At 41.9% G+C, this 23,506-nt stretch overlaps 1 protein-coding gene across 3 annotated transcripts in view; it reads right to left on the reverse strand.

Moving 5' to 3' along the window:
• med13a (mediator complex subunit 13a) overlaps nt 1-23,506 on the reverse strand; it is a 217,668-nt gene that overhangs the window by 172,410 nt on the left and 21,752 nt on the right. The gene's annotated exons all lie outside the window — the stretch shown is intronic.

Consider the following 23,506-nt stretch of genomic DNA (forward strand, 5'->3'; position numbering starts at 1 on the left):
AGAGAGACCTGGTTAATTCTGCATCCTATCAATGTCCCGTTGCAACCTACAACAGCCCTCCACACTATCCACAACTTCACCAACCTTTGTCATTGACAAACTTACTAACCCACCCTTCCATTTCCTCATCCAAGTCATTTATAAAAAACACAAAGAGCAGAGGTCCCAGAACAGATCCCTGCAGAACACCACTGGTCACCAAGCTCCAGCCTGAATACTTTCCATTTACCACCTCTCTGTCTTCTATGGGCCAGTCAATTCCATATCCAGGCAGACAGGTGTCCCTGCATCCCATGCTTCCTTACTATGGGGGACCTTACCAATGCCTTGCTAAAATCCATGTACACCGCTTCTACTGCTCTACCTTCATCAACGCGTTTTGTCATATCCTCAAAGAATTCAATAAGATTTGTGAGGTAATGACCTACCCCTCACAAGGCCATGCTGACTATCTCTAATCAAACTATGGTCGTCCAAGTAATCATAAATCCTGTCTCTCAGAATCCTCTCCAATACTTTGTCCACTATAGATGCAAGACTGATTAGTCTGTAATTCCAAGGATTATCTCTATTCCCTTTCTTGAACAAAGTAATAACATTTGCCACCTGCCAATCACCCGGCACTACTCCAGTGGACAGTGAGGATACAAAGATCATTGCAAAAGGCGCAGCAATCTCTTCCCTCACTTCCTGAAGTAACCTAGAGTATATCCTGGCTGGCCCAGGGTATTTATCTAAATGTTTTTCAAAATTTTCAACACATCCTCCTTTTTAACATCAACATGTTCAAATTTATCAGTCTGTTTCACACTGTCCTCAGAAACATCAAGGTCCCTTTCAGTAGGGAGTATTGAAGTAAAGTAGTAATTAAGGACCTCCCCTACCACCTCCGACTCCAGGCGCAAGTTTCTTCCACTACCCTTGATCAGCCGTACTCCACTCTGGCAATCCTCTTGTTCCTCACGGAAGTGTAGAATGCCTAAGGGTTTTACGTAGTCTTACAATAAAGCTTTTTCATGCTCCCTTCTAGCTCCAAGTCCATTCTCCAGTTCCTTCCTGGCTACCTTGTAAACCTCTAAAGTCTTGTCTGATCCTCGCCTCCTCAACCTTATTTCAGCTTCTTTCTTGCTCTTGACTATCCCTGGTTACCCAAAGTTCTTTCAACCTACCATCCCTTCCTTCCTTCAGTGCTGGACAGGTTTGTTCCACTATCAGCAAGTGGTTCCTAAACAACCTCCACATTTCTGTTGTGCATTTGCTGGAGAACAACTGCTCCCAATCTAGGCACTCCTGTTTCTGCCGAATACCATTGTAATCCCACCTCCCCCAATTAAATACTTTCCCATACTGTCTGCTCCTATCCCTCTCAATGAGTATAGTAAAGGTCAAGGATTTGTGATCACTATCACTGAAATGCTCTCCCACAGAGAGATCTGACACCTGGCATGGCTCTTTGCCAATCACTGAATCCAATATGACTTCCACTCTAGTCAGCTTATCTACATATTGAGTCAGGAATCCTTCCTGGACACCTGACAAAAACTGCTACATCCAAACTATTTGAACTAAGAAGGTTCCAATCATTATTAGGGAAGTCACCCATGACAACCCTGTTACTTTGGCACCTTTCCAAAATCTGCCTCCCAACCTGCTCCTGTGTCTCTGTTGCTATTGGGGGGTTTGTAGAAAACTCTCAAGAGAGGACTGCTTCTTTCCTGTTTCTGACTTCCACCCACGCTGACTCTGTAGGCAAACCCTCCTCGACAACCACCCTTTCTGCAGCTGTGATAGTATTCTGATTAGCGATGCCTCTTCTCCATGTCTTACCTACTCCCTGCACCAACAACCATTCCTGTGATATCCAAGATTCCCTAATGGCCAAAATATCATAGTTCCAAGTACTGATCCATACTCTGAGTTGTCACCCTTATTCCTGATACTACTTCTGTTAAAACAGACATATTTCAACCCATCACATTGACTGCAACTTGGCCCTATCAAGTGCCTCTCTCTCCAAACAGACCTAGTTGTTCACTACCTACTCCATCATCTGATCCGTAGCTCCAGTCTCCACCACCTTCCCCAGAAAGTATCCCAAATCATACATATATCTGAAGCCCTCCCTCCTACACCAGCCCTGCAGCCACATATTGATCTGCACGCGCTCTCTATTCCTAGCCTCACTAGCCTGTGGCACCAGTAACAATTCTGGAGATTATTACTCTGCTCGTTCCGCCTTCTAGCTCCCAACCTAACTCCATATATTCTCTTTTCAGGTCTTCCTCCCTTTTCCTACCTATACCATTGGTACCAATGCATACGACTACGTCTGGCTGCTCTCCCTTCCCCTTAGCAATCCCATAGACCTGATCAGAGATGTCCAGGACCCTAGCACCCAGGTGGCAACATACCATCCTGGAGTCTTGTTTGCGACTAGAGAATCTCCTGCCTGTTCCTCTCACAAATGAGTTGCCTATCACTATCACTCTCCTATTTTCCTCCTTTCCCTTCTGAGCCAGAATCAGAATCAGTGCCAGAAATCATTCCCCTAAATAGTATCCAAAACAGTATACTCAGTCAGGGGAACAGCCAAAGGGGATCCCTGCACTGTTTGCCAATTCCCTTTCCCAACGGTCATCCAGCTACCTTTATCCTGTAACTCAGGTATCACAACCTCCCTATAATTCCTCTCTAACACTCCCTCAGCCTCCCAAATGATCTGGAGTTCCCAGTTCCAGCTCCCTAACGCAGTCTATGAGGTGACCCTTACCTCACACATCCTGTATCGGTATATGCCTTCATCTGTGTGCCTGTGCCTGCGCGCCTGCCTGGCTATTTGGACAACACCATACAACCTTGTCACCGTTAATGCTGCAAGTCGTGTCAGTGTCAACATAGATACCACCATTATGCGTGGGGACACCTCCCACCATGTATGCGGCAGGTACTCACGTGACTTGGCCAACATTGTCTATCTCATACGCTGCACGTAAGGATGCCCTGAGGCATAGTACATTGGTGAGACCGAGCAGAGGCTACAGCAACAGATGAATGGAACCACACAACAATCAACAGACAGGAATGCTTCCTCCCAGTCAGGGAACACTTCAGCAGTCCAGGACATACAACTTCGGACCTTCGGACAACTATCCTCCAAGGTGGACTTCGGGACAGGCAACAATGCAAAGTGGCCGAACAGAGGTTGATAGCCAAGTTCGGTACCCATCGGGATGGCCTCAACTAGGACCTTGGGTTCGTGTCACACTACAGGTGACTGCACTGCACTACACACAGACACAGACACACGAACAGAACCATACACTCAAGCAGACCCTCTCTCATACTCTTACACATACACTCCCACACACATCCTCTCAGACTTTTATGGCTTTACACTCTCACTTACTTACTCACATACACACACTCATAACCCCCCACCTTCCCCCGCATACACACACCTACCTACACACACACACACACACACACACACGTGCGTGCGTACACACACACACACACAGTGAATGTGTACTTGCAGAATTGCATTTTATTTCGCTCAAAACCTGCATGAATTCAAGCAAGACTCTGTAAATCACTTTTTTAGATTAGAACCAGTCTGAACATTGGGGCACAGACAGCCTCACAGAGCATCTCACACCTTAAATGCATTATCTAGGCCAACATGGCACCTATTGTTAAAGTTCACTTGAGAATGTAACTTTAAGTCAGTCCTGGAATTTACGTATGAAAGAACTGAAACCAACATGCCCATTCTAAAAGATGAGACTTCAACATATAATTTCACTTACACCACACTGCAAACTTTTGCTGTAAATCTGGGTCCTATGATCTGATACTCCATAACCACCTGATGAAAGATCAGCGCTCAAAGACAGTGCTTCCAAATAAACCTGTTGGACAATAACCTGATGCTGTGATTTTTTAAAAACTTTGTACACCCAGTCCAACACTGGCACCTCCAAATCAGAGGTAGTGACAGCTTTAAACTAAGTGGAGGAGGGATAATGTCAGGGAAGATTAAGTAAATTAAAGAGAAATAACAAAGGAATAGATCAAAATAGCAACATGCATTATTAAGGAGGTAGGCAAGCAGGATAGATAAAGGGAAAGCAGTGGATGGAAGTGTATTTGGCTTTTCAGAAACCATTTGTTAAGGTACCACAATTTAGGCTTAAGATCCCATGTTGCTGGAGGTATTGTTAGATAGACAGTGAATTGGAGAATTAAAAGCTGACAGAGTTGGGATAACAGGGACATTTTCAGGATGGCAACTTATACTTAGTGCAGATCCACAGGGATCAATGCTCTGTATTAGTGACTTGGATAAGGAAAGTGAATGGACTATTGCCAAGATTGCAAATGGGCACCCGGATGGGCCCCAGTTACACCTGCCTCTTTGTTAGTTATGTCAAACAGTCTCTCTTCACTACCTACACAGGCATTTGCCCCAACTCTTCCACTGTTACACCAATGACTGCATCAGTGCAGCATCCTGCACCCAGGTTGAATTGGAGCAATTCAGTGACTTGGCCCACAATTTCCACCCCACCCTCAAATTCACTTAGTCCATCTCAGACACCTCCCTCCAGTTTCTTGGCCTCTTCATTTAGATCTTCGGTGATAAATCTCCAGATAGACGTTAAATACAAACCCACAGACTCCCATAAGTACCTGGACTACACCTCCTCCCCTGTGTACAGCAATGATTCGGAGATGCCGATGTTGGACTGGGGTGTACAAAGTTAAAAATAACAACACCAGGTTATAGTCCAACAGGATTAATTGGAAGCACACTAGCTTTCGGAGCGCCGCTCCTTCATCAGCTGGTTGTGGAGGACACAATTGTAAGCCACAGAATTTATAGCAAAAGTTTACAGTGTGGTGTAACTTTTTTCTTAAAGGTTGCATTCTCAGGTTAACTGTAATAATTGGTGTTAGCTAGACACTATGTTGTAAGTGTTAGCCCGTGTTCCCGGTCTGCCATAACCATCCCTTTCTCCCAGTCCCTTTGTTTCCATTGCATCTGGTCAGTCAAGGAGACATTCCACTCCCAAGCATCCCTGATGTCCACCAATTTCGAACAATGTGCTTTTCCTCCATTATCCAGACAATCATCCAGACAGCCCTCCACCGCACCACCTCCATTCCACGTTCCACTGCACTAAATCCCCCCCCAATGCAATAAAGACAGAGTCCCCCTTGTCCTTACCTATCATCCCACCAGTTTCTGCATCCAACACATCATCCTTAAACACTTCTGCCAACTATACCCCACCACCAAGAACATCGTCCCCTCCCCACCCCTCTCTGCCTCCCACAAGGACTGTTCCATTTGACACTCTCCCCACGGACCACCCCCAAACCCCCAGGTACCTTCTGCAACCAGAAAAGATGCAAAACCTGCCAGTACACCACTCCCCCTCCACCTCCATCCAAGGCCCCGAACATAGGTTCACCTGCCCCTCTTCCAAATTACTGCATCAGATACTCCCGACGTGGTCGTCCCTACATCGGGGAGGCCAAACGTAAACTTAGGGAACGGCTCGCCGATCATCTCAGCCAGGATCGCACGAGCTGACCTGACCTCTCAGTCTCCACTCATTTTAATTCCCCTTCCCACTCCCTATCCGACATGACCATCCTTGGCCTCCTCCATTGCCACAACGAACTAAACCACAAATTGGAGGAACAACACCTCACCTTCCGCCTGCTCACCTGCAGCTTGGAGGACTCAACATTAAGTTCTCCAATTTCAAATAACCTCCCTTCCCAGCCCCTCACCGGATTCATTCCTCCCATTGACCAACCAGATTACATACTGACTGCCTTCACCTATCCCCACTTCTCCACCCTACCCCCACTTTTATCTGCAGTTCCCCCTACACTCACCTCCAGTCCTGAAGAAGGGTTACACCCAAAACGTCGACTTCTCCACCTCCTGATGCTGCCTGGCTTGCTGTGTTCTTCCAGCCTCCTGCCTGTCTACTTTGGATTTCACCATCTGCAGTCTTTTTTGTCTCTAACCAAGACTGTAAATGATGCAAATAGGTGGAAAGGCAAGTGATGAGGATGGTAGTGCCTGCAGAGGGTTACTGCCAGATGAGTATGTTGGCAAAATCTTGGTAGATGGAACATAATATGGAAAAATGTGAGGTTATGCGTTTTGGTAGAAAGAAAAGAGGCAATTATTATTTAAATGAAGAGAGGCATCATGACATACAGAGCAGGGGAAATTGGAAGCCCTCATCCATGAACCACAAAATAAAACTAGCACCCAAATTGATTCAAACATAATAGGGAAATTAAAAGGAATGCTGACCTTCACAAAGTAGGTAGGCTTGAGACACTAGGTTAGACCACATAATACCGCGAACATTATAGGATCTCTTATCCAAGAGAAGATATACTGGCTTTGGAGTCCAGAGAAGGCTCACTTGGCTAATATCAGGTATGGAAGGACCGTCTTATGTCGAGAGTTCACGCAGGTTGGGCCTGTACTTACTGGAGTTTAGAAAAGTGGAAGGAAACCTTGTTAAAACATACAAAGATTCTTGGAGAATTCGTCAGGAAAAATGCCCCTCCGAAATACCTTGGTACACTCCTCCTCCACTCCCAGCATTCCACCACAGCACCTTCCCATGCAATCGCAGAAGGTGCCAACACTTGTCCATTTACTTCCACCCTCCTCAATATCCAAGGCCCCAGACACCTCCCAAGAGAAGCAGCAATTTAGTCTACAATATTCACTGCTCACAAAGTGGTTTCCTTTGCACTGGGGAGACCAAGAGAAGAGTGGGCAACTATTCTGTAGAACACCTACATTCTGTCTGCAAAAATGATTTAGCTTCCGGTTGCCTGCTATTCCGGTTGCCTGCTAATAATATAACATAGAAGGAAGTGCTATTAAACATACTACCAATATTAGAGGAGGAAGTGCTGGATGCCTTGAAAAGCATAAAGGTGGATAAATCCTCAGGACCTGATCAGGTGCACCCTAGAACTCTGTGGGAAGCTGGAGAGGTGATTGCTGACTGGGCCTCTTGCTGAGTTATCTGTATCATGGATAGGCACAGGTGAGGTGCCAGAAGACTGGAGGTCGACTAATGTCGTACCACTGTTAAGGGTGGTAAGGACAAGCCAGGAACGATAGACCAGTGAGCCTGACGTCAGTGGTGGGCAAGTTGGAGGGAATCCTAAGGGACAGGATGTACATGTATTTGGAAACGCAAGGACTGATTAGGGATAGTCAACATGGCTTTGTGCATAGGAAATCATGTCTCACAAACTTGATTGAGTTTTTCAAAGAAGTAACAAAGAGGATTGATGAGGACAGAGCGGTAGATGTGATCTACATAGAATTCAGTAAGGCTTTCGACAAGGTTTCCCATGGGAGACTGATTACCAAGATTAGTTCTCACAGAATACAGGGAGAACTAGCCATTTGGATACAGAACTGGCTCAAAGGTAGAAGACAGAGGGTGGTGATGGAGGGTTGTTTTTCAGACTGGAGGTCTGTGACCAGTGGAGTGCCACAAGGATTGGTGCTGGGCCCTCTACTTTTAGTTATTTACATAAATGATTTGGATGTGAGCATAAGGAGATACAGTTCGTAAGTTTGCAGATGATACCAAAATTGGAGGTGTAGTGGACAGCGAAGAGGGTTACCTCAGATTACAACAGGATCTGGACCAGATGGGCCAATGGGCTGAGAAGTGGCAGATGGAGTTTAATTCAGATAAATGCAAGGTGCTGCATTTTGGGAAAGCAAGTCTTAGCAGGACTTATACACTTCATGGTAAGGTCCTAGAGAGTGTTGCTGAACAAAGAGACCTTGGAGTGCAGGTTCATAGTTCCTTGAAAATGGAGTCGCAGGTAGATAGGATAGTGAAGGTGTTCGGTATGCTTTCCTTGATTGGTCAGAGTATTGAGTACAGGAGTTGGGAGGTCATGTTGCGGCTGTACAGGACATTGGTCAGGCCACTGTTGGAATATTGTGTGCAATTCTGGTCTCCTTCCTATCGGAAAGATGTTGTGAAACTTGAAAGGGTTCAGAAAAGATTTACAAGGATGTTGCCAGGGTTGGAGGATTTGAGCTCCAGGGAGAGGCTGAACAGGCGGGGGCTTTTTTCCCTGTAGCATCAGAGGCTGAGGGGTGACCTTAGAGGTTTACAAAATTATGAGGGGCTTGGATAGGATAAATAGACAAAGTCTTTTCCCTGTGGTCAGGGAGTCCAGAACTCGAGGGCATAGGTTTAGGGCGAGAGGGGAAAGATATAAAAGAGACCTAAGGGGCAACGTTTTCCACACTGAGTCGTACATGCATTGAATGAACTGACAAAGGAAGTGGTGGAGGCTGATACAATTGCAGCATTTAAAAGGCATTTGGATGGTATATGAATAGGAAGGGTTTGGAAGGATATGGACCAGGTGCTGGCAGGTGGGACGAGATTGGGTTGGGATATCTGGTCGGCATGGACAGGTTGGACCAAAGGGTCTGTTTCCATGCTGTACATCTCTATGACTACCACATTCCCTGGCCAACATCTATGTCTCAGGTTCATTATAGTGCTCCAGCAAAGCTCAGCACAAGCTGAAAGAACACCACCTTTTACCCCGTTACCATCCCCTGAGAAAAAGAACAGGCAATGACATCACGACAGGAAATGACACCACCAACCCAAGGAAACCTAAACACAAACAGAAAGCAGGGCATAACATCGGTGCTTCAGAGGTTCACTGATGATGTTACCTAGTATGGTAATGAAACATCAGAAAACGAACCTTCCAGCTCAGCGAGCAAACTTACATCCTGAACACCACCTCATTTATCACTTTGGGACGCTGTGACCTTCTGGACTAGAGAGTTCAATAATTTTATGGCCTAAACACCTTCTCCCAAATTTTTCCCCATCCCCCGCTCCCACACACCAGGCTTTGTCATCACATGGGCTGCTACCACAAACAACCCACTGTCAGCCACTAATAATCCCATTAGCAGCTATTCATTCTCCCACGCTGACCTTGACCCATTCCTTTACCTGGCCAACTATTTTTCTCATCCCCACCGGGCTCCATCTCCACCTATCATTTTAGCCTTCCCTCTCCACATTTGCAAGTATATATTGTATACACCAATCTTTTCCCAGCTACAAATCAGAAGGACTGAAGACTGTATCCGCAATGTCAGCTCTGCTTTCTCTCCATAGATGTGGCCCAACCTGCTCAGTTTATCCAGCAATTTCTGGTTCTGTTGTAAGTGCAGAAAGATCATTTCCCATTGCGGAAAAGTCTAGGAAAGAGGGCATCTCAGAATAAGGAGCCGCATGTAGTTAAGACAGAGAGAAAGATGAACGTCTTCTTCTCAGAGGATAGCAAGTCTATGGAATTCTTTACTAGAGAGGGTTGTCAAGGTTGGGTCACTAAATATATTCAAGGTGAAGATAGACAGCTTTTTAATCCGATGGAAAAACAATGGAAATTGGGAAAAGACAGGAAAAGGGAGTAGAGGATTCAGCCCTGGCAGAGAAGACTGATTTGATTTATTTGTCAAATGCAGTTTGTTACAAACTACAGCAAAGAGAGTGTAAGTATTCTGTTCAGATAACTGATTGTTCGGATAACTGATCAGAATTGGGTAAATATCTTCAATCAAGTCCAAATTAACAGGAGGCTGAATTAATTTAATATTTAAACATTTGGAACAGACAGACAATTCAGCTGGTGGAAAGACCACCCTCGGGTGTACACCGATCCGCCATCTCCAACTTTTTCCTCTCTTCTCTTCCTTCGCTTCTTCTCCTTTGCGGTCTCTCCCTTTAGCAACTACCAGCCCTGCGCTTGCTCCACTGCCACAGATTGGAAACTGCGGCCACGCACAAACGGTCCTAGGGCCAAGGCACAAAACTGAAGCAATGCAGTCTACCTCTGGGACCTCGCACAACAGTTCCACCCCCTTCTGGAAACCCATCGCAGGAGCTAAACAACCATACTGTTAAATTTCTCTCAATCATTTTAGATTTTAAAATGAGAAGCAGAAAAGAAAGAAAGAAAATAAATGACAGAGGTAGAACAAGAAAGAAGTTGCTGAGTTCACTAGTGGACAGTCTGTCTTGGAAAGAGAGTTTCTATAGGTAGTGACAGAGTCCAGTTTCCGATCTCAAACTTTGAGACCTTGACATCTTTCTCAGATAATCGATGTTCGGATAACTGAGGTTGTTCTGTATAGTACTGCCACACTCTGGCATCATCTTAAAACACAAAAATATAAAGTTAGAATAAAGAAATAAAGTGTTCAAATTTACAGCCTCATTAATTGCTCTGCCATAGGCCAGGCACAAGTCCCTTCACTGAGACACCAGCACTGGAATGAAAAGTGCCAAAGAGTGGCAACATCTCACCACCAGCAATGCCCTTGCCACTGAGCTCAAACAGGACCCCTACCAACACAGACACTGATGCCGCCAGCTACTGCGCCTGCCCAAACTTGACTCCACCGCCATAAGTCTCTGTCGGGCTCATCTCACCAACGCACGACTGCTGTAGAGTCTCATACTAGACCCAAACTTGCTTTCACCATGGCTGAACGCCTACTTCTCTTAGGTATTATAGTCTTTGAAAAAAATGTGTAAAAGCCGCAAGAGGGAGGAGAGAAAGAAACTTTAACACAGCAAAGAGTTAAGAATATGGAAGACATTGCCTGGAAATATGAAAAAGGCAGATTTAAATTGAAGCTGGATAGAAAGAACATGTAAGTGTATGGGAACAAAACAGGAGACTTGCACTGGGGAAATGTTCATTTGAAGAGCTGGTGCAGACACAATGGGTTCAATAGCATCTTTGTGCCATAACATGTGCAATTCTCTGATCAGCAAATGAAAGCGTCAATGATTAAAACTATCAGCATAATTTACAAAAAAGTAAACAGAACTGAATCAAGGGATTTGTATCAGTGACTATAGCAATCACAATAAAAGAGAAGTCAAAATCAGCCAAAGTCGGAGCCGAAGTTGGAACCCAACAACCATTAGGACATGGCTACAAGGAAACCAAAGCAGAAAAGCTCAAGGGTATACGACATTCAGAAAGGACAAGCAGTGGAGAAAAGCTAGTGGAGTAAGGTTGTTAAAAGATGACAAAGCTCTTGGAATATTGAGCGACAGTGATTAGATTACTAAAAAGCTGCATCTGATGGCACATTCGATTTCCAGGTGGCTTTCAATAGCGTCCCATACAAGAGGTTTGTAAACAATATTAGTGCATATTAGTAATTTTCTGGGGAACTGAATTCAAATCCCACCATGGCAGGTGATGAAATGTGAATTCAATAATCTGAAAATAAGAGTCTCATGACACACAAAACCAGTGCTCATTGTGAGGAAAAACCCATCTGGTTTACTAATATCGTTTAGGGAAGGAAATCTGCCATCGTTATCAGGTCTGGCCAACAACTCCAGAGCCACATAAATGTGGTCGACTCTTAATTGCCCCCTGGGCAGAGATGGGCAATAAATGCTGGCTCAGTGATGCCCATGTTCCTTGAATGGAAACAAATAGGACTGGGGGTGTACTATACTCATATTGATTAATGTTTAACAGACAAACAGTATGAATAAGCAGGTTATTTTAAAAACTGGCATACTGGGACTAGTAAAGTACCTCAAGCATCAGTGCTTGGGCCTCAGCTATTCATAATGTGTAAGTTTGGATGTGGGAATTGAAAGTAATACATAACAGCCACGATTATCCAAACAAGACAGGCGGGGAGTATTTTGTTCTGATAACTGATCTGATTGTAAAGAAAGGAAGCATTTACGGAACCTTGGGATTTTGTTCAGATAATCCAAAATTCAGATAATTGATGTTCGGATAATTGAGCGTCACAAAGCTAGTCCCTTTTTCTTCTAAAAGCTGTTCCTTGGCTCAAAGATACTGTGTCCTTGATTTTTTTTCAGAGGGGTAATAAACTGGGCCGAGGTCTGATCAGTCTGGTTTGGTAAAGCGATGAAAAGGATTTTGAGAAGTTTTTTGTTTATATGTAAACAGATGAAACTTCAGGGCAAAGTGGTCATGTTTTAGAAGTGACCTGTGTAAAGAAAGGGGAGTGATCAGCTCTCTAAGCTAAGCTGGGCAGTTTTAGTTCAGTCTGACCTGGTGAGGATTCAACAGGGAACAGTGTGGAAACACACACTCTCTCTCTCTTTTCTGCCCTTCAACTTCAACCTATAAGCAGGTGTTCCATTTATACTGGGTTTTAAAGGGAGTTTGCTTATTGGGACTGTTGCGTATATTCGAAACAGCATAATTTAGTTGGATAGGTTGAGTTCGGTAAGGGTTCTTTATTCTGTTCTGTGTTTCATTGTGTAATATAGTGTATAAATGTGTGTCTGTTTTAAAATCTACTAGCCAACCTAGCTAGTTTAATCCAGATAATTTTCACTGTACACTCACTGAAACAAATTGCAAAGTTATGGTCTGAGCCGCCTGCTTAAGAAGGTTTTGAGTGGTCTGGCTTATTTCAAAACACGAGGTTGTTCTGTATTTTCAAGTTTGCAGGTGATACTAAAGTAGGTAAGCGCAAAGGTTTGAGGAGATTGAGGAAGATGCAAAGATGCTTCAAGGGGAGTTAGCAACCGACTGAGTATACTAAACAAAAACTGGTAGATAGAATGTAATGTGGAGAAATTAGAGGTTATCCACTTGTTAGAAAGAACAGAAAAAGAGTATTTCTTAAATAGGTGTTGAACTTAAAAAGGAATTTGGTGTCCATTTGATCGAGTCATTGAAAATGTACAGGTTCAGCAAGCAAATAAAGCAAGTAGGTGACCAAGATAGAGCAAAGTCTCTCCTTAAGCCACACTATTGTTTTTATCTAGTACAGAATGTTTCAGTTGCTTGAATTCTCTGGATTGGATTTGATTAACCAACCTTCTTGAACAAAAAACAAATGTTTATTGTTAAACAAAACTGGTTGTTTTTTTTTTTTAAAAACTCCCTCTAGATGCCCCAAAACACAAAGAAAACAAAACATTTCTCCCTGCAGAGATTAATTTCTTCTAAGAAGCAACCTTTGTGCAATAAATCATAGGGCTTGAAAGGCATTCTGACAAATTAGGACAAATAAGAATTAGCATGTTGAAAATATGCAGTTGCTGCTGGGGACCTTTGAAGATGCAGTCCTTCAGGAGATATCAATTGGCTTTCAAAGGTTTCTCATGTGACAATGGCTTGATGAGGGCTCCAGAGAACAGCAATGGAACTACACTTTCAGAAACAGGAGCATTGAACTAGGAAGCTCTCTTTCAACATGTTTCTTCGTCCCAGAAAGTCCAAACAAAATCTCCAAGCCAAATGAAGTATCACCCAGTCATAAAAAAAAGTCAGGTGTATTCACGAAAGTGAATTTAAGCAAGCAAGATCTGCAATTATTTAGAGCCATTAGGGTTAAGGTTCCTTACCACATGGCTTCCAGGAACTGCCTTGTTCAAATAAATTCCAATGTTTTTACACATACATTTCAAACAAAATTCAGACATTCCCACAGAATTTGAAATAAATATTTCTTCCCACAAGGCTTCAATACTTGAAAAAAACTTGAAATATTAAGCCTTCAGACCACCTCCAACCTTGGAGAATTGAAATGCCATTTACAATGGAGTCTCATTTAGTGCAGACAAATTCCATACAAACATAAGACACGTGAAAAGTCACTCATTTGATTTTAGTATCAACTGCTTGGTAAAGCAGTTGATTTTTTTTTCACCTCCCCTGCGATAGAACTATTTAAATAAGGCTGTAATAGCAAATGCCACCATAACATCCTCGTTTTTAAATTTGGGGGTATGATCGATGTAGACCTGCATTTTCTCATAGCTTTGATGTATATATAAAATGCTTTAACAGCTAATAGCAATCGTAGGATTTCTTTTGCCCACTACATATTTTTTGGAGTCAATTCAGAATTTTGGACAAGTATCCAACTGGCTTCATTATGGCTGTTTCACCATCTTGTAACAAGACTATGCCTACAAAGTCAGTCATAGAAATTGCTACCTTGAAGAGGCATAGTTAAATTAAGGGCAGAAAACACAGGTCTAATGGTCAAAATAGCTTTCTGCTTCTCAAAAGCTGCCTGGCGTCTACAGTACCATGAATTTCCAGCAATCGTTTGAATGGCTCCTGTATCTCCAAATACATCTATAGGTTCAGTTGGCTCATTCAAGAAATAAAGTTGTTACTTCTGATCTGGGAAATAATTTCCTGCAACTCCTGTTTATTGTTTACTTTCTCTGCATTCACAGTAGCGTTTGTACATGGCTGCTCAGCTGCACTTGGAGTTACAACTGCGTTTTTTCAGAGGTATTTCTTTCTCTACATTGACCTTTTTGTACTTCTATTGATTTAAGACCTCTGTATGCATGTTTTAAATGAAAGCTCCAGACCAGTGTCATTTGGATAGCATCCCGAAAAAGGTATGTGATGCTGAAATAGTTTGAGCTCAATTGTGACTAATCAAGAATTATGCAAAACATTCAAAATGGGAACGGAAAGGAACAGTTAAGTCAAACTTTATGGATGCAACACAGAAGTGAAGGCTAGTGTTTGAGTACTATAAGATGATAATGCTGATAAAGATGAGCTTGCATTTTTACTGTGCATCGAAACCTATCAATTGTTATGTGGAATTTGATTTGTTCTAATTTTTACATAATAAATTTATTTTATTATTAAAACTAAATCTGCAGTATTGCATGCTCATGCTTCAATGTAAAATCACATTGTTGACTATAAAGAGAATATGATCCATCAAGCCAGAGTTCAGCTTTGTCAGATAATAACATAAGCCAGGGATCATAACATTGGATAGAAAAATCAAAATGACTGGCCATATCAGGAAGCAGGTAAACAGTCATTCAGGTTATAATCCATGGACTAGTGGGACTAGAGAAACACCCCAGTTTAGTCTGTATAAAATTGAGGCTCATCTGGAATACCCAACGTCAAGCATGCTTAATTGGAAGCTGAAATTAATTAGAAGAGACAGGACAGACAGCAGGCTTTGTGTGTTTTAAGCTAAAATGGCTTGGGCAGGTGCTAAATCTTTTCTGGAGATGGAAGATTTAACCCAGAGTGCTTTGCAAAAAGTTAACTTGGCCAGAGTAATCAAATTACAGAACTATTGTAGAAAGAATAAAAAGTATGGGTTTAAGAAAGCAGATATATTTGAATAATAGTGCAATATTTTGAAATTGGAAGGACAGCAATGCAAACGAGATGGTAATTCAGTTGAACTGTTAAACTTCAAACAGCAGGTAAAGCTGCTTAAAATAGGGAAAAAAATAGGAAAACTGCATTAAAAATGAAAAGAATTTGAAAGAAAAACACCAAGTTAGAGGAAGAACAGAACATTTCGGTGAGGGGAGTAGTGTGGAAGGGTAACAGCAGCAGCAATGCCAGCTTAAAAGGCTGGAATTAAAAAGAGGCTTTTGACTCAGAAACAAAATCTACAAGGAATAATTGGAGACCACCAAGTCTCATTGGGTTTTAAGTTTGTGCAAACTCTCAAATTTAGAAAGGGTCACAGAGGAATTGGTCTTGAAAAAATAGTTCTGCATGTGAAGTGGCCAAGAAAGTAGACATTACTAGGGCAAAGCAGGCAGATTGGCAGAGTTCAAGGTTGAAACACAAGGTTAAAGTAGGCTTCAGTTTATGGAGATGGTGACAAAAAACCCTATTCTCTGTTCATACCAGTTGGTCCCCAAGCACAACAGACTTGGAAGCAGCCTCAGCAAGAGTAAAGCAAAGGAATTGGATGGTTGGATGTAGGCATGGTGGATACTCCATGAGACCAGTGGGGAAATACATCTCCTAGACAGAAACTTAAAAATTCACTCCTTACATTAGGGCAACTTGCAAATAAAATCAGAAAGTGACAACAGCAAGACATAGCTGAGATGGCAGACAATAAGCTGGTCCTAAAATTTGAAACCTTCTTCAGGTTACACGCAACAAACTCAAAAAAGGTGATCATGGAGGGCGAAAAAAGGCCAAATACTCAGGTATGATAATGATATGGACAACTGGGAATGCCCCGGGATCTGATGAGATCCGAGAGGAAGATATGGAGAGTGGAAGTAACATCTGGAAGTTTCAGTGATTCTAATACCACAGGTGGAACGTCTGCTCTGTAGAGTGCAAGGGGAGCTAAATGGAGGGACTGCTGTACGAGAGATAGGTTGGACTTGAAGAATGAGGTGCAACAATATTGAAACATACAAGAATCTGGATGGACTTGACAAGGTAGATTTGTAAAGTTTTATCCTTGTCGAAAAATCTAGGACCAAAGGCATAATCTCTGAATAAAAAGGGGACATATTTAAAAGGTAGATGATAAGAAATTTCTTACAAGGGTAGTGAATCTGTGGAATTCTTTACCACAAAAAAAACTGTCAAAGCTGGATCAAAGTCAAGATTAGAGTGGTGCTGGAAAAGCACAGATCAGGCAGCATCCAAGGAGCAAGAAAATCGACATTTCAGGCAGGAGCCCTTCATCAGGGAATGCCGATTTTCCTGCTTCTCTGATGCTGCCTAACCTGCTATGCTTTTCCAGCACCACTCTAATCTTGACTCTGATCTCCAGCATCTGCAGTCCTCACATTTGCCCAAGGCTGTATTAAAGCAATCTAAAGGCTGAGGTAGATAGATTTTGAAATCAGTAAAAGGAATGGCAGGAAAATGAAGTTGAGGATTATCAGATAAACCATTGAATGGCAGAGCAGCCTAAAGATCATTCTGCTATAATACATGCTTCGTCAATGCAAATTCATTGGGGACACTATTTCTACATTGCAAACTTTTAAAACGCGTGCTGGCTGACATGATTACAGCATCAACACTAAGCACTGTTTCGAAGCGTGATTTTTATATAACACGAGTTTGCACAAGAACTCAACCATTGCAGTAAAGAACTGACTGTATTTCTGTTCCAAAGACTTATGGTCTTATTATGGCCTTGCTTCACTTACCAAGTTTCTGAACATGGACTTGCCCTTACAGTATCACTTTAACTTGCAACGCTCATTTCTCATAAGTGGCACATTTGAGACTAAAAATTTCACAATGAAATTAAGTGATTATCTTATTTCAGAGAACACGTATCAGCCTCAAGACATCTAGTCATAAATCAAATGTGAAGTTCAAGGTTAAGTAATTCAAAAGATAACAGTTACTAACCAAAGTAAAGCTGTGATTTCCCCACCCCTCCAAAAACGATCAACATCCTGTTTAAATAGCCATCAACATCCTTTTACTTTAACCAGACTAGGTATTATCCCCAGACAAGAGCTTGGATGTCATTGTACTGCCTCAGAGCACAGTAACAATCTTAATTTAAATCTTTCACACTGAAAGAAAGCTCTGAACAGAATTAAATAATTAACATTACACTTCAATTGTCTGAGTTAGTTCAACTCCACTACTGTTTGAGATTCCTGTGAGCAAAATGTTACCCAATGAGATCATGATTTAAAAACACAGTCAACTAATTTTTGTTTTGACTATATTTAAAATAGATGATAATGCAAGGCTATGAGAGAAGTATGATATAATACTATGAAGATCTTATCTTTAAACAATTGCTCTTCACAGAACAATTCATCTTAACCAAGAGTGTAGGTTTTACATTCAACATACATTTCAAACAGATAGTTTGGGAGAACTCTTGGATTAGATCTCTAAGCTTCTAGGAATTGCTATCAGAATAATTAATATGTTAACTGACTTAACTTCTTTTAAAAAGAGAGGCATATACAAGACAACTTGACAAAATCCACACAGCCTGCAGGTACAATTGAATATGGAATTAAATTTCTACTACCAGCTCAGGGAACAGGAGATGAAATAATTGCAAATACGAAGCAAAAGCTAAAATGTGTATGTCTTTTAGCACCTTTAAAACATAAGGAAAATACCTGACATGCAGCATTTATTTTTCAGAGTGCCTCACACCTCCCTCTCCCAAATCACTATACAGCAGTATAGCATTTCCTACATCTCCCATCCTCCCAATATTTTCTGATTCAAGTATGAAACCTTCTTAGATTTTAAAAATCCTAATAATTTTGATACTCAAATTTTATTCAGACTATTCTTGAGACTCATTAAGGAAATTTGCTGAAGTTCAATATTAAAGATAGGAAGGTATTGTTACTCAAGGTACCTCCAGATAAAGATCTCAGAGTCAGAGACGTACAGCATGGAAACAGACCCTTCGGTCCAAGCCGTCCATACTGACCAGATATGCCAACCCAATCTAATCCCACCTGCCAGCACCCAACCCATATTCCTCCAAACCCTTCCTATTCATATACCCATCCAAATGCCTCAGCTCATTCCATACACATACCACCCTCTGCGTGAAAAAGTTGCCCCTTTAGGTCTCTTTTAGATCTTTCTCCTCTCACCCTAAACCTATGCCCTCTAGTTCTGGACTCCCCCATCCCAGGGAAAAGACTGTCTATTTATCCTCTCCATGCCCCTCATGGTTTTGTAAACCTCTAAGGTCACCCCTCAACCTCCGACGCTCCAGGGAAAACAGCCCTAGCCTGTTCAGCCTCTCCCTATAGCTCAAATCCTCCAAACCTGGCAACATCCTTCTAAGTCTTTTCTGAACCCTTTCAAGTTTCACAACATCTTTCTGCTGACAAATCTTTGATCTGTGCACCATCATGCCAGTAGAGCTGTTATTCAGGATACAAAACAATTAACTATGGCTATGTGAATCTGCACAACAGATGACGGATTCCATTCAATAAACAAACTTGACACCACAGCTCAGTAATGTGTGATCTCACTGAAAAATATGCAGTGAACCCTAGGATTCTGCCTGAAGGGAACATAAATTAGAAACCTACTCCAGGTGAGCAGAGATGTTGCACCAACTCTTAGAATTCCAAGCAAACATCCAGCAGAACATTCACATTTGGAAGAGGGTGGGTATCTATAATCACTCCTGCAAACTAATCATTTACAAATTTGGGAGCATAGAAAGGGTGTCTTCTTGTTTCTGCGTCACAACTTTATGGAACAGATGAGGGTTTACAGTATTTAGCCTGTCAGAATGCTGATCAGTGAACAAATCTCTTACTTCAAGCTCTTCGCTTGGTAGAAGCAAAAAGACTAAAGACGTTTCTTGCTCACAGATGGACCACATATGGAGACAAAGCCTTTTTTTTTTAATTCATTCATGGAACAAGGGCATCACTAGGTAGGCCAATATTTATTCTGCATCTCAGAGGGCAATTAAGAATCAACCACATTGCTGTGAATCTGGAGTCACATGTAGTCCAAACCAGTTTGTAATGTTAAAAGATTAAATTGTATCATCTCTCTGGACATTAATGTAATGTTAAAAGGTTAAAATGCACTGTCTTTCTCCAAGAAGCTGAACATCCTGGAAGTGGGTAAAGGCAACATTCTGTCTCACCTAACAAGGTGAGGCTAGCAGTTTCCTTTTTTTAAAGATTAGATTACTTAGTGTGGAAACAGGCCCTTCAGCCCAACAAGTCCACACCAACCCGCCGAAGTGTAACCCATTCCCCTACATTTTACCCCTCCAGACCCATTCCCCTACATTTTACCCCTTCACCTAACACTTTAGCATGGCCAATTCACCTAACCTGCACATTTTTGGACTGTGGCAGGAAACCGGAGCACCCGGAGGAAACCCACGCAGACACGGGGAGAATGTGCAAACTCCACACAGTCGCCTGAGGTGGGAATTGAACTCGGGTCTCTGGCGCTGTGAGGCAACAGAGCTAACAGTGCTAACCGCTGTGCCACCATGCCGCCCTAAAGGAAATTAGTAGACCATATAGCTTTACCAACAATCAATAATGAATTGATGGTCATCAGTAGGTTCTTAATTCCAGATTTTTATTCAATTCAAAATCTACCATCTGCCATGGCAGGATTCAAACCCAAGTTCATTAGACCCAGAACCGTAGTCGGGTCTCTGAATTAACAGTCCAGTGATAATACAACTAGGCTACTGCCTCCTCTTCCAGACAAGCATTTCCTTTCTACTGCTGATTACCACAGCTAACATTTTAACCTCAGCTTAATTACAATTTCAAAGGTAAGTGTTTATATATCTGAAGTGAAAATACTTCTAGATTATACTCAAATGCCTTCAGCATAGAAGTCAATCCCAAGAGTACTCCAAGGGACATATAAATTACACCAAATTAAACACAGCAATATATAGAGATGACAATAAGAAGGGCAATTTTAAATTTCAAAAAGGTGCTGAGAAGAAATGGAGGAGTTAAAAATGAATTCTAATTCAAGTGGAGGTCCTACCATTGGTGGTCAACTAGAGGAAAATGAGAAGAGCATCAAACCTAAGGAGAAAAATTAAGCAGAGGCAAGGGGCCAGATGACTGGTCAGAAAACAAAGAACAGCATCAAACAATAGAAAGTAAATCAGGACAAATTAGAGCACTGAGTTTGCTAGCTAGAAAGGTAAAAACAACTGGCAAGAGTTTCCATAGTTATCAAGAATAAAGAAGTATTGCACTCTAAAGGATGAGTTAAAGAAACATCAAGTGTAATGGATATATATTTTGCTTCCTCAATATGATAATAAATACTACTGAGATTTTTTTCTAAGGGGAGATTAAACTAGGTGAAATTATAAATCACTCAGGATGCAGTACTAAACAGAGTGATGGAGCAACAGGTTCATAAGTCTCCAGATCCAGATGGACCGAGGGTCTTAAGAGTGGCCAATGAAGTAGTCAATAATTTTGTGCTAATTTTCCAAAATTCCCTCATGATTGACTCTATCAAACTGCAAAGTAGCAAAACATAACCCCTATAGTCACGGAAGAAAGGAAGCAGAAAACAGGAAGGTATAAAACTGGTTAGGTAGTCTGTCAGTGCAGGGGTTGGGGGTGGGGGCGCGTTATTACAGTTGATTAAAAGTTATAAATGGGCACCTAGAAGGACTCAAGGTAATTATCAAATGTCATATTTTTTTGCTTTAGCAATACCATGCTAAGTTATTGGGACTCATTGAAGGAACAACATGCGCTGTCAATAAAGGGAATCTGTTTAATACGTTACACTTAGATTTGCAGAAAGCATGGTCAATGTTCCACATAAAGGGATTGTTTAGGTCCACTCAAGGACAAAGGACAGAATGCATGTGTGGAGCCAGAGGAAGTGGGTGAGATCACAGAGCAAACATAAAAACAGGTCCTTCAGCCCTTGATGTTGTGCCGACCTTGTATCCTCCTAATAGCCTGCATACCCTTCATTGTACTATTTTCCATGGTTTTGTGCAGGAGAGTTCTGGTCTCAAACTTGACTGAGGTTTACTGAAGAAGTGACAAAAATGATTGATGAGGATAGGGCAGTGGATGGTGTCTACATGGACTTTAAAGCATTTGATGAGGTACCTCATGCTCAGCTAGTTCAGAAGATTAAAGTCACATGGGATCATGGTGAGTTGGATACAAGAATGGCTTGGTCATGGAAGACAGAGATAGTTGTGAAGGTGTATTTTGACCGAAGGTCTGTGACCAGTGGTATTCCAAAAGGATCAGTGCTGGGGCCTCTGCTGTTTGCAATATACATTAATTATTTGGATGAAAATGAGGTGGCCTAATTAGTAAGCTGCAGACAATTAAAAATTGTTGAGTTGTGGATAGTGTGACAGGTTGTTGATAGGATACAGCAGCATATAGATCAGTTGGAAAGCTAGATGTGGAAATGGATGTTTACCCAGGTAGTGAGGGATGATGCATTTTAGAAGATCAAATGCAAGAGGAATATTCCCAGTAAATTGCAGAACCCTGAGCAGCACTGATAGAGGAATCTTGAGGTGCAAGTCCACAGCTCCCTGAAAGTGGCACACAAGTGGATAATGTGGAAAAAGCAGCATTTGGCATGCGTATCTTCATTGGTGGGGGGGGTGGGAAAGAGAAGCTGGCATGGACTGAAAGCATAGTTTGCTGAACAATGTAACATTTGGTTGATATGGTATAAAAACAATTTCAAATTAGAAAATCATTTAAATTTGGCCCCAGATACCAAAAGCCAATCAAATTTGAACTTAATGTTTTGATGACATCAAACTAATGATTTAATTTTTTGGGGTATAAAGCTGGACATTTTGAACAGTTAGAGAAAACAGCAAAGAGCTGACACAAGTCAAGGTACCACCCCATAAGAAATCTGTGCAGAAGACCAAAGCCGACCAAGAGAAATCTACAGAGAAAGTTCAACATCCGAAGATGACAACTGGGTTTGAAATCCATTTGTCATAAATTTAAGAGGGGATTTATCATACCAGTATTGTAGAGTGGGAGGTAAAAGATAGGTTTGAGAGAAAGGAGTTGTAAATAATTGTTTTAATGTTCTCTGCTGCACTAAAAGAATAAAATTGTTAGTTTTTACCTTAAATAATGAAAGCTGGGATAGTTCTTTGCCTCTCGAAATTTAACAGATTACAGCGCTAGGTGAGCTTGTGTGTGTCGTGTGTAAATTAGCAGAGGGGTTTACCCCATGTCATAACGCATGTTGCAGTGATATAAGACTTTAGTTAGACTTCATTTGAGTATTGCTCTGAAAGGTCATCGAACCCAAAACATTAACTCTTAGATTTCTCTTTACAGATGCTGCCAGGCCGGCTGGGTTTTTCCAGCACTTCATTTTTGTATTTGAGTATTGCATGCAGTTCTGATCACCACAATGCAGGAAAAGACATGGAGGCTTTGCAGAGAGTGCAAAAGAGGTCAAACCAGGATGTTGACTTGGATTGGAGTGTATTAGCTCCAAGGAGAGGTTGGGCAAACGTGGACTGTTTTCGCTAGAACAGAGGCAGCTGAGAGGCAACCTGACAAGTTCATAAAACTATAAAAGAGGCATGGATAGTCTCACAGTCTTTTTCGGAGGGTAGAAAATGTCAAATACTAGGAGGCATTGGTTTAAGGTGAGAGGAAGCAAGTTTAAAAAGGACATGTGAAAGACACTTTTCTTTAAAAAAATAAAAAGAAGGTGACGTATGCCTAGAACATACTGCGAGGGGATAGTTGAAGCAGATACAACAGCAACATTGAGACATTTAGATACATGAACAGGCATGAGAATAGACGGGGATATGAACCACATACAGACAGATTAGATTAGTTTAGAATGGCATCATGGTCAGCACACATACTGAGGGTCGAAGGGCCTACTCCTGTCCCATCCAATGTTGTATGCAAAGTAGCTGCTCTAACTTGTTAGCACGGACAGAAGATCGGTTGTTCAAAAACAGTTAGCATAAAGTGGGTCTTTTCAGCTTGGCAGAATGTGACGAACACAGTCCAAAGATATTTGATGGGTCAACTGATTAAAAACTTTTAATCAACAATTTAGATGAGGGAATCAAAGGCATGTTTGCTAAACCTGCATAGAAGTTTGTAGGGAGACGATAGTCTACTGGTGT

This window comes from Chiloscyllium plagiosum, chromosome 28 (assembly GCF_004010195.1).
Source record: "Chiloscyllium plagiosum isolate BGI_BamShark_2017 chromosome 28, ASM401019v2, whole genome shotgun sequence".
NCBI lineage: Eukaryota > Metazoa > Chordata > Chondrichthyes > Orectolobiformes > Hemiscylliidae > Chiloscyllium > Chiloscyllium plagiosum.